Source organism: Dipodomys spectabilis, unplaced genomic scaffold, assembly GCF_019054845.1.
Source record: "Dipodomys spectabilis isolate Male_0828 unplaced genomic scaffold, ASM1905484v1 ptg000207l, whole genome shotgun sequence".
In the NCBI taxonomy this organism is placed as follows: domain Eukaryota; kingdom Metazoa; phylum Chordata; class Mammalia; order Rodentia; family Heteromyidae; genus Dipodomys; species Dipodomys spectabilis.
In genome coordinates, this window is record NW_024870884.1 from 11,328,555 (window position 1) to 11,342,259 (window position 13,705).

General features: G+C 46.3%; 1 protein-coding gene across 3 annotated transcripts in view; it reads right to left on the reverse strand.

The window, feature by feature from the left end:
* Positions 1–13,705, reverse strand: part of Lrrc20 (leucine rich repeat containing 20) — a 71,484-nt gene that overhangs the window by 42,436 nt on the left and 15,343 nt on the right. Inside the window, exon 1 of one of the 3 annotated variants that reach the window (XM_042696405.1) lies at positions 1,756–1,807. The exons of the other annotated variants lie outside the window; for them this stretch is intronic. The gene's annotated coding sequence lies outside the window, so the exon portion shown is untranslated. Of the gene's footprint in view, positions 1–1,755; positions 1,808–13,705 lie in introns of those variants that run through there. 3 annotated transcript variants of the gene reach the window in all.

The window sequence follows — 13,705 nt, forward strand, 5'->3', positions numbered from 1 at the left end:
TCTAATGTGGTAGAGGGCTTACCTAGCAAACTCAAGGCCCTGATTTCAAACCCCAGTACTGCCAAAATGTGAGCATCTTATATTCACGGAATACAAAGTGCCCAAGCACTTTATATACTCTCACAACCACCCCACCAGCAGTAGAGAACAAAGAGCAGAACCATTCTGTTCCTCCACACTATTTTACCACTGTGGAAACTCAGCCAGAACAGGCAAATGGAGGAGCTGGAGCCAGGATAGAGGTTGAGGGCCGCAGAGAGCTCTCACCCAGGGGCTTGATCTCACAAAAAGAGATTTTTCTGGAACATGAAAATGAAAACCAGATCTAGGCCCACTGGGATGAGTCAGGGCCCACTTTGCCAGATGAAATGACAGCACCTCCAGGAAGAAGCAAATACTAGAGACTCAGAGCATATATCCAATGGGAGAGTCAGACTTCTAGTCTCTGAAATGCTACTTAGTCTGCAGAGCAGGGACATGCTGACAGAATTTAGGCAGGCAATAAACTGCCTCATTGCTCAGGCATCACCCAGCACTGTGGCCCACAACTCTTAGCAGAAGTGCCTAACCCAGCATTCACCCTGTAGCTGTCAAAGGCCCACAGAGCAGCAGGAGCCCCATCCTCTTGACTGGTCCTCTCTCCATTCTCTTCTTTCTCCTTTCCCTCCCTGTCCCCTTTCCTAAGACCTCTGTTCTCAGGCCTTTGGGCCCTGTTTTGGTGTTTAATTTCTGATCTCTACAGCAGTGTTTCCCTCTTGTTCCCTATGCAGTGCCACCTATAAAGGGACCAGCACAGGAGGAAGTGCTCAGTGAGCACTGCAAAAGTCTAGAAAGTTCTAGCACAACACAGTAGCAAGAAGGTCAGCAAGAGAGACAGGCAGAGGCTACTTCTGGAAGGGTCATTTCTGGGATGCAAGACCATTGTCTGTGAGTTTAGGGTGGGGGGTTCACTTTCTACTTCATGAGTACCTGAGTCACATGGAATTTTTAGATCAGGTGCTGTGACCTTTTTTGTTTTTGTGACTTTTTATAAACACCCTCAGTTTAAAGTAAATGACATCCCTAACATCTAGCTGTTCTTGCTAACAAAGCTGAGTCTACAGAGACTTGGTCCAATAGGAATGGAGGGCCAAGCTCCAGTAGCTATGGAGCATGGTGGCTATGCCCTTAAGATTCACTACATATTTGAATCCTGAATCTCATAGGTACTTTATCATCAACCTATGTGAGACCCCAACCTGGCAAGCTAATGAGGTAGCCACAGTGTCTTTGCTTTGAGGTGGAGACTGGGACCTGGGTTCCCGACTCAGGCATCACACATCCAATCAGGGCACATGCTACTGACCCAAGGCACAGACTTAAGAAGGAAGATCTCAGGTCCAAACCAAGGCTTTTCTGGGGCCAGTTTTCTAGTTGTGGGACCATGAGTAAGTTAACCCCGCTCAGGGTCTTCTTCAGTACAGTGAGGAGGGGATTTCACCCAAAACCAGCATGTGAATCTTCACAACTTCATCCTTCACAACAGCCTGAAAGTGGAAACAACCCAAATGCCCACCAATGGGAGAATGGATAAACAAAATATGATCTATCCATACACTGGAATACTATTCATCCATAAGAAGGGATGAAATTAAGCCAGGTACAGTGGCTCATGTTTATAATTCCATCTTCTTGGGAGGTGGTGATTCAGGAGGTTTGAGGCCAGCCTGGGAAAAAAGTTATTGCCCCCTTTTGTAATCAATAAAGCTAGCATACCTATTATCTCAGCTATGCAGGCAAACTAAATAGGGGTTCACAATCCAGGCTAAAAAATGTGAGGTTAAAATGTGAGCTACTATTTTAAAAGCAACTAAAGCAAAGAGAGGTGGGGGGGGGGGGGGTGGCACGGAGGCTCAAGTGGTAAGATACCTGCCTAACAAGCACAAAGCCCTGAGCTCAACTCCAGAACTGGGAGAGGAAGGAAGGAAAGAAGGAAGGAAGGAAGGAAGGAAGGAAAGGAGGAAGGGAGAGAGGGAGGGGAGGGAGGGAAGAAATGAAATTCTGACAAAGGCTATAATGTAAATGAACCTTCAGGGTGCTAAGTAAAAAAAATAAGTCAGGAAAGGACAAATGTTTCATGATTCTATTTATATTCAATGTCCAGACGAGGGAGGCAGTCTACAGAGTCAAAAAGCAGACCTATGTTGGCCAGGGGTGGAGGAGGGCAGGGGAATAAATAGAGGTATGGGACTGACTGTGACTATGAGGAAACAAAGGCTGTTTCATAAGTGAAGGAAATGCTGTAGAATTAGAGAGTTGTGGTGGCTGCACAACCTTGGGGATATACTAAAGGCGTAAAATGAATGTCTGCACAGTGTCTGGCAGACAGTTACATTGGGTAAACAGGAGCTGCTGCTATGAGGATTCAAAGATATTACTTTGGAAACAAGTTCTCACTATGTAGTCCAATTTGGATACAAACTTTCCGTCTCAGGTCCCTACTACCCAAGGGCCAGGATTATAGGTTTGCATGCACTATCATGCTCAGCGGCAAAGATAATTAATTTTTGTTGAGAATCTATTACAGCTCTAGCTCCTTTGCTCTAAGAAAGAAAAGGACTCCTAGCCCTGCACTTATTCTAACAATTTCACAAGAAGCCAGCCACATGTGCTGTCACCATATGTGAGGCTTTCAGAGAAAAGCAATCCCTGTTTATTCCTGGCAAACCAGTCAGCCATAGTAAGAAGAAACCAAGCTGGGAGCCAGTGGCTCATGGCTGTAATTCTAGCTTCTCAGGAGGCTGAGATCTGAGGTTCATGGTTCAAAGCCAGCCTGGGCAGGAAAGTCCAACAGACTCTTATCTCCAATTAACCACCAGAAAACAGGAAGTGGCACTGTGGCTCAAATGGTAGAGCACTCACATTGAACGAAAGAGCTCAAGGACAGCACCCAGATCCAGAGTTCAAGCCCCACAACCAACACACACACACACACACACACACACACACACACACACACACACACGAAGAAGGAGGAGGAAGAGAAGGAGGAAGAGGAAGAAGAAGAAAACACACCAATATGGTAATTTAAAACAAAAATGAACTCTACATAGAGTACAACCAAATGCCAGTAACTGATTTGAGATAGTTATCTGATTTAATGTAATCAGTGACTCATTGCAAATACATTGTTGTGAAAAGGAGTCAAAACAACCCCAGTGATGATGACAGTACTGTCACTGAGAGCTCTGAGGAATGTCAGTTGGTCCCAGAGGAAGCCATGAAGGTCAACCTGGGCCTTTGGAGGCCTGCATGGGTCTTCTGTTAGGATCATCACAATCAGCATTCTCACCCCCATGAGTCTTGACAACCACCACCAGCAAGGGAGGGGGCTGATATCCATCCTCTTCTGCAGATAAAGAAACTAAGGTCCAGGGAAGTTAAGACTTTGCTCACAGTAAGTAAGGAAAGGGTGGAACTTGACTTCCTCTTGAAGATCTTGCCCTATAGAATGGGGAGCCAGATTCTAATCTGCTGCTGCCCTTCATGCTTCAAGTGACCTTGGACAGGTCACTTTCATGGCCTCAATTTCTAGGTACATAAGATACTCATGTCAGCCGGGCACTGGTGGCTCATGCCTGTAATCCCAGTTACTCAGGGGGCTGAGATCTGAGGATCACAGTTCAAAGCCAGCCTGGGTAAGAAAGTCTGTGAGACTCTTATCATCAATTAAGCATCAGTAAACCAGAAGTGGCACTGTGGCTCAAAGTAGTAGAGTGCCACCCTTGAGCAAAAAAGCTCAAGGACAGGCTGAGTTCAAGCACGATGACAGACAAAATTTTAAAATAATAATAATAAAAGATGTCCATGTCCTTATTGCATATTTACCAGCTCTGTCAGGGCCCCTCCATCCTGTGATATCTTACATATCCCTACGTGAACATAGCAGTTCATAACATAAAGCAGTTATTTATGCATTTGTCTCTCATCTTGTCTTTTTCGGGGTAGGAACTGGGTCCCCCATGGTGGGTGGCATATTGAAGATGGCACAAGAGGTTGATTACACAAGAGGCCAATAGAATCAAGTTCAGATTCCCACACAAGCATTGCTGGCTGAGAGAATCGAGGCAAATCTTTGCAACTCAGAGCCCAATTTCTCCTTCTTTGATATAAAATAAATAAATAGTCACATCTCTCCAGAGCTGTTGAACAAATCAGACACACTCATTCATTCCATAATTATTTCCAGGGTACCCACATCTATCCTTGCCCGACAATGGATGGAAAGCTGGATGGAGGCCCAGTCTGGGAAGAGCTTACATTCTAGTATTATGGGGAAAAAGGCAGTAAACAGAGATGTGAACACAGAGAGAAAATGTCTAGCAAGGAAACAAAACAGCATCCTAGGACAGCAGGTGATAATGGAGGTGGAGAGGAAGCATTTTCCACAGAAAGCAGCATTTAGCTAAGGCAAGAAAAAAAGGAGCAAGATACATAAAGATCTGGGCAAAAGAGGGCTCAGGCAGGAATAACAGCCAGTACAAAAGCCTAATAGGACACCTGCTAGGACTCAGTAATTACCTCCCCTTCCCAGTGTGTCCTCCTCCGCAGGGCGGTGCGCAGAGATAGCACATAACGAGTAAATGTTTGCCAAGAAGAATTTGACAAAGTAAGTAATCTTAGGGATAAATAAGAACATGACAAAAAAAATATACATTTTAGAAACTATTCAGACAAGACACGACTGACAACAATTAGAAGGATCTTAAATTCATCCTCATCTTTGACGATAATGACCTTTTGCTACACCTAGCTCCAGGAACTGACTGTAATTTCCTGAACTTAGTGATCAAGAGCTCACCCCAAGTGGGCAGTTGCCACATTTGCAGCTCAGATTTTGCTAGGGGCTGCACTGGAGAATGCCTGACTTTGCTGGGTCCCTCCAATGTGTACCTCTGTCACAAGCAGTCTAATCAGTCTTAGCCACTTTGGTATTTCTGAAAGGATTTAGTTTCAATAAACTCCTCAGCCTGGTTAATTTGCTTACCCTAAAGCTAACAGCTACATGCTTGAGCCGTCTTTTAAAGTTTCCAAATTATCTATTTGGTTATTTCTCTAAAGTAGGGCATTTCTATTCTTCTGCAAACATACTTTTCGAAGCTGCAGAATTACCCATGCAGTTGCAAAGATATTTTCCCCTTTTAAAAAATATTGCTCCAAGCCAGGTGTTGATGGTTCACGACTATAATCCTAGCTACTCACGGGGCTGAGATCTGAGGATCACAGTTCAAAGTCAGTCCAAGAAGGAAAGCCTATGAGATTCTTATCTCCAATTAACCAACAAAAAAACAGAAATGGAGCTGTGGCTTGTAAGGACCCTTCACAACCATCCCAGGGGACTGCGTGGAGGCAAGCAAGCACAGAAGAAAGATTATTATAAGGTTTATTAAAGGGGCCATATCTTCTGGGAGAGGAAACACATGGTGTGTGCCCCTATCCAAGTGGCAGGTAGTTCTGGGGCCCATAGTGAGGTAGATGCATGCAGAAGTAGGTCTGGGTGGAGAGAGGGAGTAGCCAGCTGTATGGCAGGAACTCTAGGACAGGGAGGAGCTCAGGTCTGGGTGGAGCTGTGGACCAGAGGTGGGGATAATGTTAACATGGCTAAGTGGTATGGCACTAGGCTTGAGCGAGAAAGATAAGGGATAGCACCAAGGCCCTGAGCTCAGTACTGGCACAAACAAGTAAATACTGCTCCAGTATACCAGGGTCAGGCAGGGCTCTTCTGCAGAAATCTCCAATTCCAGCTGTCTTGAAGCATGTTGTACGGGGACCCCCAACTTATCCTAATCCCATTATCCACCACCAAGGGCCCATGCTTCCCCAGATAACCAGGTGCTCACTTGGCCCTCTGCCCTCTTCATGAGTCTCTGCCCACCAGCTTTACCTCCTGAAGATGCCACTTGGCATCTGACACCTATCAAGTTATCATCCTAAACCTGGCTAGGTCACGTCATTCTCTTGATCAAAAGCCACCTGAGATTCCTGTCACCAAGCCAGATCAGGGATAGCAGTGACAGCTCACACACTCATTTAACTTAACTAAATTCAGAGGTTGCCCATGTGTCTTTAATAGGAACTTATTTCCTTACAGCACGAGTTTGCTATGCACAAAACAGCACCTCCTAACCATCCAAACAACAGTCTCTGCAAGGTTGAGCATGTGGGCTGTGCTCTTGTGTGCTTTGTACAAATCCCCTCCCAACCCTTTCTTATCAGTATGGCCCTATGGGGAAGTTTGCTTTGCCCTTCTGTGTCTCAATTTCCACCCTATAATATGGGTTAACTACAGTTACCTCTAAGAGCTAATGATGATTAATTAACTCAGGAAATGTGTTGTACATGAAGCAATAAGGCACTTGAGGGATTGTAAGCTCTTTCCTTCACAGGTCATTTTGATTCTGTGTGAAAAAAAAAATTTTTTTTGGTCAGTTATGCAGCTTGAACTCGGGGCCTGGGCACTGTCCTTGAGCTTTTTCACTCAAGGCAAGCACTCTACCACTTTGAGCCATGGCACCACTTCTAGTTTTCTGATGGTTAACTGGAGATAAGAATTTCACAGACTTGGGCTGGGAAGGTGGCTCAGTGGTAGAGTGCTTGCCTTGCATGCATGAGGCCCTGGGTTCGATTACTCAGTACCACATAAGCAGCAAAAAGAAAAAAGCCGGAAGTGGTGCTGTAGCTCAAGTGGTAGAGCACTAGCCTTGAGCTGAAGAGCTGAGGGACAGAGCCCAGGCCCAGAGTTCAGGCCCCACAACAGGATCCCCACTCTCCCCCCCCCCCAAAAAAAAAAAAGAGTTTCACGGACTTTCCTGCCCTGGCTGATTTTGAACCACAATCCTCAGATCTCAGCCTCTTAAATAGCTAGGATTACAGGAGAGCTTCTGTGTGAGATTTTTTGTGGGGGTGGTTGGTCACGGGGCTTGAACTCTGGGCTTGGACGCTGTCCCTGCACTCTTCAGCTCAAGGTGAGCACTCTACCGCTTGAGCCACAGCGCCACTTCTGGTTTTCTAGTGGTTTATTGGAGATAAGAGTCTCATGGACTTTTCTGCCCGGGCTGGCTTTGAACCATGATCCTCAGATCTCAGCCTCCTAAGTAGCTAGGATTACAGGCGTGAGCCACCAGCACCCGGCCTGTGAGATCTTTACCCATATTCTCTCTTTCAACTCTAACTCCTGTGTAGAGTCAACCTCTGCTTTACCTTTGGCTTAACTCCTGCTACCCTATCCTTCCCCATAGGAGCTACTCCCTTCCCACCTGCAGGATGCCAGACCTTTACCCTCACAGATTCCTTCACCTAGGATCCTCTTTCCCCCATGCCCACATCCTACACCTGGTTCACTTAAAGGCTCAGCTGAATTGCCACCTCTTCTAGGCAAAGCCCCCAGCATGATGCTTCACCAGCATCCTGTGTGTTCAGCACCAGAGAATGCAAGCAGATGAACCCCTTCCGGCTGCCTGTCAAGTCTTGTGAGTATGGTGTACAGTCACAGGACTTTCCCATCAGCCAGGCCAGCTAGGAACCTGCCTCTAGGGCTGTGTCTCCCCTACAAATCACTGCTCCATCTGAATTTCAGTGTCCTTGCTGTGGAGAGATACGCTCAACCCCCTCTGTGGGGCTTCCCTGGTCACAACTCAGAACCATCTCCACAGCAGAAGGTCCAAAAGGGGGAAGAAAGAAGACTGGGTGGTTCATATGGGATGAGGAGATTCACTCAATCATCACTGTGACTGGTATTCTGAGTCCTCCCCTGGGGGAGCATGGTGAACAGGACACATAAGGCATGAGCTGTCTAGGTTTGGGGTCAGCCCCTGTCCCCCCATGACCTCTGCTCTTATCCTTTCTCCCTCTGGAAGTCAGAGATCCACAGAGGAGCTGGACTGGAGTGGGTAGGGATTTTGGCCATTGAGACTTTAAAGCTCTAGAAGGGTCTAGGGAAGCCCAAGGAGGAGACCTGGGCAATATCTGCATGGCTTTGGGTGTGGTCTCTCCCTCCACTGCTAGGAGTGGAACAAGTCCTAGGACCCCAACCAACCAATCTCAGCCCTAGCAATTTCCGAGGGAGCCAGCTTGACCCCAACAAGGCATCACAACTGCTCCTCTGGTTCCACAAGACACTGTTCTGTAGGAGGAAGGGACTGGGAGACCAGAGGACAGGGCAGGGGAGGCCTGGCTTCTCCCAATCTACCCTTCTATGCCTCCTGGTCTCTGGCCCAAAAATTACTGTTGCTTTTCAATGAGACACGTACACGTTTTAAATATCCTCCCAAGTGGGAATGACAGTGGAAATCTGTTCTCCCTCCATCCCAGAAACTGCTTCCAATCCCCATCACTGAGCTGCTCCTGTTCCCTCCACAGTCCTCCTATGCCTTATGCTGTGGTGTCCAGAGAGGCCCCCACAGAGCTCCACAAACAACCTGGGCACAAAAAGGCAATGCTAGCCCAGTCACAATGGGCAGCATTTGCCAGAACCCTACCTGGCTCTCTCCTCACCTCCCAGCAGGCACTGTCTGCCAGTGTCTAGACAGGACTCACTGTACCTCCCTTTCTAAGCATTTGCTGCTCTCAAAAGTAGCTCAGAAGCAGCCAGAATCCTGCAGATACCCAGGGAAGCTGACACTAACCATACACCTTTAAGACAAGCGGGCAATCAAGCCCAGATCCTGTATTTCTGCTGGCTGCTGCACAGAATCAATTTGCCTTCAGCGAAGCTGCCTTGCTCCTTGAACTCTAGTGATTTTTTTCCCCCTCAAGTTGGTTATTTGCATCTGAGTAATCACCTCACACCCCCACTTGGGACTCAGCTACACTTCCTTTCTCTGTGCTGGCATTCATCTTACCAGGCACAGCCCCTGACCCCTGCACAAATGTTTACTGACCGCCTCTGCAGCCATGGCCAGCCCACGCTCTCCAACTCCAAGGGCCAAAGAGAATGTGCATATATCCAAAGGTGTAGGGAACAGCCCTGTGTGAGCAGAAAAGAGACTAAGCCACAGAGATGTAGAGATATTCCCAAAGTTACCCAGCAAGGCTGTGTCTGAGCTGAGACTCAAGTCCACACCCATGGACATCTGTGACAGGGCGCTTCCTGTCACCACACAGCCCTCTCCTGACATGGGTATGAAGAGCCACAAGGGCTCCAGGATGCACAGAGCAAGGCCTGGGTAGCCTTGAATGTCCATGAATAGCAGTGTAGGTCAACTCACTGGCATATGTGCACTCGATGAGAAACTACACAACCGTGAAAAGGTCAAACTGTGGTATAACCAACCACTGGAAGAGTCTTAGAAGCATAAAGCTGAACAGCTGAATGTGGTGGTACACACTTGTAATCCCAGTCAAATCAGAAGGCAGAGATAGGAGAACAAGGTTCAAGGCCAGCCTGGGCAAAAGCTAGTGAAGACTAGGGTACAGCTCAAGTGGTAGAACACTTGCCTAGCAAACATAAGGCCTTGAGTTCAAACTCCATTAACACCAAAAGAGAAAGAGAAAGAAAGAAAAAAGAAAGAAGGGAAAGAAAGAAAGAAAGAATAAAACCAAACCAAGCAAAGTTATATTGTTTAAAGGTACACATACAGAAAGTACAACTAAAGAGAAGCAACAACTAGAGACAAATATATCCCAACAGTGAGAACTAGCTCTGAGGTGGGAGGGGCTTCTAGGGATTCTGATCATGGACTCTGAGAAGACTTGGAGAGTAGTTACATGTTCATTTGCTTTATAACTACACAAATTCTGTGTGTACATGTACATAATGATTGGGCTTGGATACCAGTGGTTCAGTCATACCTGTAATCCTAGCTATTCAGGAGGCTCAGATCTGAAGATCACAGTTCAAAGCTACCCTGAGCAGGAAAGTCCATAAAACTCTTATGTCCAATTAAACACCAAAAAGCTGGAAATGGAGCTGTGTCTCAAGTGATGGAACACTAGCCTTGAGCAAAAAAAAAAAAAAAAAAAAGCTCTAGGATGGTGCCTGACGCTCTGAGTTCAAGAGCAGTGTGTGTGTGCATGCACGCACACACACACACACACACACACACACACACACACTCACACACACAAATTGCAGGACTCAAGTTGCAGATTTTCTATTTATGTGATGGGAGTTCTCTCTAAAGAATAAACACCTAGCCACATGCAGGTTCATGCCTGCAATCCTAGCTACTCAGGAGGCTGAGATCTGAGGTTCAAATCCATTCCAGGCACGAAAGTCTATGATATTCTTATCTCCAATTAACCAGGAAACCAAAGTGAGCCACACTGTGGCTCAAAATGGAAGAGTGCTAACTGAACAAAAGAGCTCAGGGACAGTGCCCAAGCTCTGGGTTCAAGCCCTAAAATGGACCAAAAAAAAAAAAAAGCATGAACACTTAGGCTGAGCCTTAAAATATGGGAAGGGTGGTGGCTCACACTTGTAAACCTAACTATTTAGGAGTAGAGATCAGGAAGACTGAGGTTCAAAGTCAGCCCTGGCAAAACATTGCTTGAGACTCCCAAAACACAAATAAATCATGGAGGAAGAGAAGGGGAGAGGAAGGAGGGAAGAAGAGAGGGAAGGAGAGGTCTCCGGTCATCCATAGTTTTGTGGGATAAACTTGAGTTCTACCCTTAGAGCAAGCAGCCAACAGTGAGGATTTAACAGAGACAATGGCGGAAGGTCAGGGATGCTTCTTGCACTTGACAGATAAGAACTGGATCAATGACAGGCAGTTGAAGTAAATCCTCAACTCTAGCTTCCTCATTTCTGACCAGTGTCCTGGCTACAAACCTGAGCTTCCCTCTTCCTTTCAGCTCACAAAATCCACTCTCCTGAAAGTCTGCCCTGCAGAGCTAACTGACAGGCACCAACATGGCACACACCTCTTGGAGCTCTGCCCAAGGAGACATTTGGCAGTGTTTAGAAACAAATCTGATAGTCACCATTGCAGGGGAGGTGGGCAGGGCAGGGGTACTTACTCTGGTGAAGTAGATTAAGTGTTGTGTCTTCTATCTCCCCCTGCAATCTGGGTACTCCCTGAGCACATGGTCTTTGGGGTGGGTACATACAAGTGGCTGCTCAGTGTATATTGAAAAAGAGTATCCACCCAGACTTGGGGTCTGGTGCCTCTCTGCACCCACCTGCAGGAACAGCCCAGTCCTAGGTGGTGGCAACGGTGGCAAACGACTCCAGACTCATGGCAGGGCTCGGGCATCTCTGCACCAACCTGCATAAGTGGCCCAGCCCAGTCTGGGGCTGCAGCAGCAGCCAAGGTGAACGACGAGTCTAGACTCGCGGCCCGGCACCTCTCTGCCCCAGTCCATGGAAGCAGTGCAGCCCATCCCGGGGCAGCGGCGATCGCAGCAGTGACATCCAACAACCCCAGATTCGCGCGGCCCGCAGAAGTGGTCCAGCCCAGGGCAGCAGCGTTGAGAAACCCCAGACCTGTGGCAGCTGACCCGGACAGCATAAACAGTGACAAAGGCTGTGAAACACAGACCCAGCCAGCACCACCACCCAGCATAGCCCACGATCATCTCAACGAACTCAGAACACAGCAGTGACCAGCAAACTACAGCACACGAAAACAGCGATCTGCAACAGCACTGCTGGACAGCTCCTAATCAGGATAAATGTACCTCACAGGGAACACCCCTCCCTCACCTAACCCCACCCCCCTGCCATGGGAGACCGGCACTGGTGGTAACTACCCAGAACTTGACTTGGACCTACCACCTGGTCTACAGGTCCTAAGGAAGCTGGGAGCTGTGTAAGTGCACCAGCAACCAGCGGGCACACCCAGCCCACCAGGCTTGATCAAGAGCTCTCCTGGGAGAGAACACAAGCAGTTTAGGCTGCTGGTCCTTGACTAAAAACAGGAACTGCCTAGAATATCTAGTAAGCAGTTGAAGGAACCTGACCTGCATCCCAGGCAGGAACTCTAGCCATCTTAACTGCCTGCCCCTGACTGGTCAGGATCTGAGTGCACACCCCAGCAGAGGGCGGAGTGTGTTTGTCAACCACAAACTAACAGGAGTAAGCCCTACCTGAGTCAGAGCAGAGCAGCTGGAAAGCTGCCCCTCCCACAACAGAACCTCTAACCAGGTACTCTCAACCAGCCCAGCACTGAGAGCAAGCTACATCAATTGCTACATCCAGAACCAAGCAAAGGTAGCCACCTAGTGACTAAAACAATCAGAGCCTGGAATTGGTCTCCAACAATCCTGAAACCACATGCAAAAATCACAGCAAAAATCACAAGATTCATCAACAGCCAAGATAGTAAACCAGACTCAAAGGCCAGCAACCACACAGGAGAGAATGCTAGTGGAAGCGAAAAAGAAATGGAAGACAAGCGCTACATCCAAGAGATGATAGAGGCAACGACTCAAGAAATAGATCAGATATTTAAAGAACAAAGGAACAAGCTATCAAAAGAGACCCAGGCATTCAAATAAGAAATGCACTCAAAAATAGATGTAGTACACACCTTGCTAAAAGATTAGATTAATACTCTATGGAACAACATAGAAACTATAAATGGTTCAATTTCCTCCATGCAAACCACAATAGAAGCCACAGTTAATAGAGTGAATGAAATGGAAAATAGAATATCTGATACTGAAAAAAGTTAGAAATGGAAAAAAACACTCAAAATATGCCAAAGGGAAGTCCAAGAACAAGCAGACTGTGCCAAGAAATTTAACCTTAATATAATTGGGGTGGACAAAGGGGAAGAATACCAGAATAAAGGAATACAACACGTATTCAATAAGATCATCACCAAAAATTTCCCCAGTATTAAAAGAGAAAATCTTACCTACATAACAGAGGCCTACAGAACATCTAACAAGCAAGATCCCAGGAAGAACACTGCTAGGCACATTATAGTAAAAATGTTAGCTCTTAACAATAAAGAAACAATCTTGTGCACAGCAAAAGCAAAGAAGGAGCTATACTACAATGGGAAAAAATTAGAACCACTGCAGATCTCTCCACACAGACACTGAATGCAAGGAAAGCCTGGGAAAGCCCTGAGAACCAATAACTGCCAGCCCAAACTGTTATATCCAGCAAAGCTAGCATTCACATTTGAGAAACTAAAATTTTTAATAGTAAAGAAAAATAAAATGAATTCATGAACAATAAGCCAGCATTACAAAGAATATTAAGAGAGATATTACAATCCAAAGAAAGCAAAGAACAAGGATCCATACCAGATAGATATCGTTAAGAGACCAACTTAGTAAACACAGGAGGAAAGGAAAGAAAAACTTAGGAAAGTAGGAAAATGACAGGAAACACAATATACCCCTCCATAATAATTGTAAATATTAATGGACTCAATTCACCAATCAAAAGAAAAGGAACTGCAGATTGGATCAGAAAACAAAATCCATCAATTTGCTATCTTCAAAAGACCCACCTCACAACCAAAGATAAAAGCAAACTCTGAGTGAAAGGATGGAGGAAGATCTACCATGCAAATGCCCCCAGCAAGAAGGCAGCAGTTGCCATTCTGATATCTGATAAAATAAACTGTACATTAAAATCATTATAAAAAGACAAAGAAGGTCACTACATATTAATACAGGGAACAATCTAAGAAGAGGATATCACCATTGTCAATCTATATGCCCCAAACATTGGTGCACCCACATATGTTAAGCAAATACTCTCAGATTT